This window comes from Cimex lectularius, unplaced genomic scaffold (assembly GCF_000648675.2).
Source record: "Cimex lectularius strain Harlan isolate CLEC.00 unplaced genomic scaffold, Clec_2.1 scaffold3, whole genome shotgun sequence".
NCBI classification, from domain to species: domain Eukaryota; kingdom Metazoa; phylum Arthropoda; class Insecta; order Hemiptera; family Cimicidae; genus Cimex; species Cimex lectularius.
In genome coordinates, this window is record NW_019392688.1 from 4,420,323 (window position 1) to 4,426,941 (window position 6,619).

The 6,619-nt window shown below is 32.7% G+C and overlaps 1 protein-coding gene across 2 annotated transcripts in view; it reads right to left on the minus strand.

Annotated features, from left to right (window-relative positions):
• The window catches only part of LOC106662131 (ecdysone receptor), a 235,418-nt gene extending 229,094 nt beyond the window's left edge, over positions 1-6,324 (minus strand). For both annotated transcript variants that reach the window (XM_024225854.1, XM_014385951.2), the window contains exon 1: positions 6,122-6,324. The gene's annotated coding sequence lies outside the window, so the exon portion shown is untranslated. The remainder of the gene's footprint in view (positions 1-6,121) is intronic.
• Between the last annotated feature and the right edge of the window lie 295 nt (positions 6,325-6,619).

The window sequence follows — 6,619 nt, forward strand, 5'->3', positions numbered from 1 at the left end:
TGGGCTCATAAACTTGCAGTATGCTAAAAATAACTTTAATTTTAAGAAAAATGCAAAACAAATTAAGTAATGGCTCAAATTCAAAAACTCTCAAACCGAATAATAAACAAGATTTAAAAAATGTATTAGCCACAACTCCGTGTATCAGTATAATTTAAGATCTAATAATTCCGAAAGCTTATGTGTTATGTAATGTAGATTAATTGCGGCTGGTAGGCCTAAAATAGAATATTTCTCCTAGGATACCTATAGCACCAACTTTTATCATAATGTAATAATTGTATCTACAATTTAAGTGTTATTTTAATTATGATTTAATCTATTTTATACATGTAATGAATTTATAATTACCTCCTGTTATAAAAAAAAATAAAATTGGAGAATAATTAAAAATTCATGATTATGACATGATATTATTAAAAAATATTCCCAATCAATCGTACTTCTAGCATGCTTACTGATAGCATGTGCTATTTTCCTTTTTAAGTAACTTATAAAGAACGTTTTCTTTACATTGTTTATAATGTCGTTAAATGAAAGTTAATTTTGACAGATCAGATGTTTGAAAAAAATTCAGTCTGGACGGGCAAATTATCGCCAATTATACTTTTTAAATATAACTATCTATAAATGTCGCAATAAATAAACAACCAGTCTTTTATCCAGAGTGGTGAATTTTTAGCAAACCATTAGAAATATTGCACCACCTGTTTATATTTTTTAATTAAAATGTATTTCTCGATAAACACTGAAAGCATTTCAGTGTTTTGCAATGAAAATGTAACAATAAATTAATTTTGCCATATATTAAGCTTTTTTCCTTTGTTTTTCCAAGCTATACGAGTGTTTTTTTTTTATTTTTAATTTAGCAAATACATTTCCTTTTATGATCAGTGGTTTGTAACTTTATTTATTTAAATACAGAATAATATTTGGTGTGTTGGAATCCTTTTATTAACACATTCAACATGCAACATTTGGGTTAAATTCTTTCAGTTTTTATCAAGAAATTAGTTAATTAAGAAAATTGCACCATCCTGTATATGATAAGCCCTTACTTCCTAAATAGAACAAAGTAATAATGGTTCCTACCGAAGAACAAAACTTGCATTATTTTTCTTTATTTATATAAAAAAAAACCGTTCGAATCACATCTTAATATAAAAAAAATTAATAAGCCTTCTTGGACCTACAAGACACAAAAATCTAACAAGAACAATTAACAAAAAATAGGGTATAACATAACTATCGACAAATATCATCATAAATAAACAACCAGACTTTTATACAGAATGGCGCATTTTTCGCCATACCATTGGAAAAAACATTGCACCACCTGTTCATATGATCTTATTAAAAGTATGTCTCGATAAACACTGAAAGCATTTCATTGCTTTACAATGAAAATGTAATAATAAATTAATTTTGTCATATATTAAGCTTTTTTCCAAGCTTTACGAGTGTTTTTTTATTTCATTTTTAATTTAGCAAATACATTTCCTTTTATGATCAGTGGAGTTTGTTACTTTATTTATTTAAATACAGAATGATATTTGGTGTGTTGGAATTCTTTTATTAACACATTCAACTTGCAACATTTGGGTTAAATTCTTTCAGTTTTTATCAAGAAATTAGTTAATTAAGAAAACTGCACCACCCTATATGTGATAAGCCCTTACTTCCTAAATAGAACAAAGTAATAATGGTTCCTACCGAAGAACATAACTTGCATTACTTTTCTTTATTTATACAGAAAAAAGTTCGAATCACATCTTAATTTTAAAAAAAATAATAAGCCTTCTTGGACCAACAAGACACATAAATCTAACGGAGAACAATTAACAAAAAATATTCAGGGTATTTTTATGGTTTAAAGCTAATAAAGGACCGAGAATATTGTATTAGTTGGAAACCGTAAAATAAAATGACGTACTTAGTTTCCAACCCCCCGAAACGCTTCAACCCCCTGGGTCTTTGTGTTCGTTCCCACCTGGACGTATCGCCGTGTGGGCCGAGGGGGTTTTGAATTACATCCGAAACGGGCCGGCCTTGCTATCGATTATGCTGATTCCCCCCTTCCCATATTTAAAAGGAGGTTAAAACCCCCGGTGCAAAAAGATACCGGGACCAGCTGTATGTCGTCGCATTTTAACGACCGCGAAAAAAAAAATCTAAGGACCTTCGCCCACATTAAAAAAACTTTTAATGATGAAATTCATTACACAAACCTCAATTTGGAAAATATGTGGATCGATGACACTACTTAGAAATACAAAAGTGTCCTAATTGTGCAGTTCGCCTTCTTTGAGCTTTTGTATGTAAATAATTGTAGGCTCGGTTGCGAACTAATTTCTCAGAGAGTGGAATTACTACCTCACAGCGGGGAGTCCTATGGCCTTTATTGAAGTTGACGGACCTGTAGATTGTCTTTTGTACAATATCTCCGGAAAATGTATAATTCCCCTTTGAAGAGAGACAGAGAGAATCGCCACTGCGGCTTATTCTAAATTAACTTAAATAAAATAACTTATTCTAATGACAAAGTGTGTTCATTTTATATAGAAAATTAATTTGACAGTATTTGAGCTTTAGAGTAAAAATCGTCAGACCCCATCAAAGTGGATATACCACTTAATACCAGGAGTCAAAAATATAACAACAATGCCATTAGATAACCGATAAATAAAACCCAAGACAGTGTACTTTATTTAGTGCTTTATATTGATATAATTATAGCCTAATTAGCATAAAATAAAACTTTTTACGTGATTAGTTTTAAACAACATTGCAGTATATCGTTTGTTACGACCTTTGCACACAGTGAAGTGTCTAAGTCTGGAGACGTAGAAAAAATTAAGTGATTTTTCACATGTGGAAAAACTAAGCCCGTCATTGAAACCTAGAAAACAATAAACTAAGGAATTTGGGAGACCGCGTTGTCTGAGTGGTTAAGGAGTCCGACACGTATTTACCGCGCTTGCGGCCCTGGGTTCGAATCCCGGCTGTGGATTTTTAATTATCTAGAAATGTCTTTGACCACTCGTCCGTGATACCCAACTTGAAACCTAACCCATGCAAATTAATTGGCATAATCAATATCCTATTAGGTATTTAAGCCGGTACTTTTTATTTTTAGTTTATTTGTTCACAGAAAATGAACACGTATAATATTCAATATCTTAATTCCCACAAAATTTGAATTTGTACAAAACCGGAATAAAGTCGGAAGGATGGTTTAGTAAAATGGTCGCTTTTGGACCAAATCAATTAGAAAATATTTCCAAATCAATTAGAAAATATTTTACTACTAAGGCTTGGTACCTAAGCAAGCCCTTCAAAAAAAAACAGGGGGCTACGTAAAAAAAGTATTTTTTATTTGGTTTGGTAAATTAGTCGAATCAATTGGTATGTAGAAATAATCTATTCCTTAGCTTAGCCCTTAAAAAAACCGAAGGCTACGAAAAAAAGTATTTTTTATTTGGTCGTTGCAAATGAAACGTATCATGTTCGATGTGTTAATTCAAGAGAAATAAATAATTCAAAAAGAATCTAGCATAAAATTGGAAGGATGATTTTGTAAGGTTTTTGATTGTCGACCAAATCAATTAAGATATAAAATATACTACTAAGTATTAGCCAGCCCTTAAAAAAACTTGGGCTTAAATAAGAAAGTATATTTATTTCGTCCTTGCAATTTGACACGTATTAATTTGTATGTAATTCCCAAATACATTCGAGTTTGTACGTCTGAGGTAAAATCGGAAGTATTGTTTGGTAAAATAGTATTTTACTGGGTACTATGATTTAGTGTAGTATAGTTTATAAGATTACTATGATTTATACTATACTGGATAGAATGATTTAGATTATAGAATATTTTAATAGGTATCTAAGCCAACCATTAAAAAGAGGACGATTTTACATAAATGATCAATTTTGATAAAATGGTTACTGTTTGGTAAATTGGTCGAATCCATTAGATTATACAATAATATACTACTAAAGCTTAGTATCTAAGCAGGCCCTTAAAAAAATATATATTTAAGTAAAAATAAATATTTCAAAAAGGATCTGGCATAAAATCGGATTTTGGACCAAATCAATTACAATATAAAATATTCTACTAGGTATTAGCGAGCACTTAAAAACTTGGAGCTCATCACTGTAAAGTAAAGGTCCCGGGTTCGAATTCAGCGGCCCTGCATTCGAACCCGACATAAACACCGGCACCCCGAGGGTTGATATAACCTCTGCTGTTGGAACCCTAGTTAAAAAAAAGAAAATTAAAAACCAGGCTTACTTAAGAAAGTATATTTTATTTGCTCAAGCGGGCAACAGGCAACATAAAAAATTATATTTTATTTGGCCGTTGTCACTAAAATCATGTTCAATGTCTTAATTTAAAAAAAAAAATAATTTGGAAGATATCCAGCGTAAAATTGGTACGATGGTTTGTTACAATGGGCGATTTTGGGCCAAATCAATTGGCACATAGAAATATTCTATTAGTTAGCTTAGCCGCCCTTAAAAATACCGGGCGCTTTGTAAAAAATATTTTTTTATTTGAGTGTTGCAAATGAACATGTGTCTTGTTCAATGTGTTAATTTAAGAAAAATAAATACTTCAAAAAGAATCTGGCATAGAATTGGAAGGATGGTTTGGTAAAATGGTCGCTTTTGGACCAAATTAATTAGATTATACAACATTTTACTAGTAAGGCTTAGTATCTAAGCAAGCCCTTAAAAAAAAGTATTTAAGTAAAACTAAAAAAGAATTTAGCATAAAATTGCAAGGATGGTTTGGTAAGGTTTTTAATTTTGGACCAAATCAATTACAATATAAAATATTCTTCTAGTATTAGCGAACACTTAAGAGAAAGTATATTTTATTTGCTCAAGCGAGCAACAGGCAACATAAAAAAATTGTGTTTTATTTGGCCGTTGCCAATGAAATCATGTTCAATGTCTTAATTTAAAAAAAAATAATTTGGAAGATATCCAGCGTAAAATTGGTAGGATGGCTTGTTACAATGGTACAATTTTGGGTCAAATCAATTAGAATATGAAAAATTTTACTAGGCATCCCCAGCCATAAAAAAGGGGGGCAACATAAAAAGTTCATTTTATTTGGACGTTACCGATCATTTTTGGTCTGCCTATTCTCGCTGGTTTGATCTTTCAGACGCGCTACGGCTTCTCACCTTCTTCAGTGTTGTGGGTGATTTTTCTGAAGGGGGGAAATCTAACAAAGGAAATTTTATGCTCTATCGAAGCAAAGGGGAATAGATAATAAATGTTTCTCTTAGCCTGGGCAGGGCGAAAGTTTCTATTTTTAAAAGGGGTGGGGTATGACGAGAGACTTATGATGTTTTATGCACGTACATGTGTTGTGTACGGTTTAGATTGTCTAAAAAAGCCGTAATTTATTCATTTAAAGACGGAGCTCATTTGAATAAATAAAAAATACAGTCTGTTTAAGTGAAAATGTACAAAAACAAAATAAATAAAAACAAAAGGAATTATTTTTCGTTTTGAACTGGAGACCTGACAGACGTTTCGTTGTTATTTTCATCTAGCTCAAGATAAATTATTTTAAATAGCACAAATCGACATGTTAAATGATTGTTTAGTTGAGTTCAATTATAAATTTTTGGAAAGGATTTTCAAGAATATTTTTTCCTTTAAAAGAGTGACCTTGAGTTCGCCGGCGGCCTCCCCCGTACGTCTAACGCAAAAACGTGGACACTTATAAAAAAAAAATCGTCCGAGACGAGGAGGGGCGGGTTTTTCTGTTTTTTCTTCTTTTTTTTAGGTCGTCTGGTTTCACTACGTCCCAATTCTAAGAGAGGACAATAATCCTAAAGACAGGCTGCCGGGCTTCTGTCATAACAATTATGTGTGATTCTGACGATTATTGTTTTCCTCTGATTCAAAATTGAACATTTTTGTTTTCTTGGTGGTCACACGTGTTGAAGGTGTTGTTACGATTAAAAAACTTCACCCTCTACTCTTTTATTCAAGATAATTTATAATTATTTAATATAAAAAAATCTTTAAAAAAATATACATCTGAAAAAAAGACAAAACAAATAAAGTAAGAGTGAAATAACTTCGTAAATACCTGTTTAATGGGATATCCTTAAGAGACGTCACAGTCACTAAAATCACTTTGGAAAACGTTTCGGCGGTCACTTAATCCAAAGGGGGCGGGAAAGGGTTAAGTCGGGGGAGAAAAAACGCTAACTGAAAAAGGGAGCTGTCAGCCTCTGAGATGGCTGTCGTACGGGACACGAGAATAGGACCGTTCGAGCGGCAGAGTGAAACTGATCGCGTTGCGGGGTGGCGCCGCCCCTCCACTTCGCCATGTTCCTGACCCCCCCCCCCGCGACGCCGACTCGTGCGCCCAGTGCCACGCCGCCCGGCCGATGATGACCGCAGTCATCTTTGATTTCTCCCGTTGATGATCCAATTTCCCATCATCGCTGTCTACGCACGATCAGTTTTACATAAATGACATTGGAAGGTGCTTCAAAAGTACAAAATTTTATCTTGAATTTTAATTTTTTCTACTGACAGGTAAAAAAATTCCACCCAATTGATTTTTTTTCCTTTTTTCGAT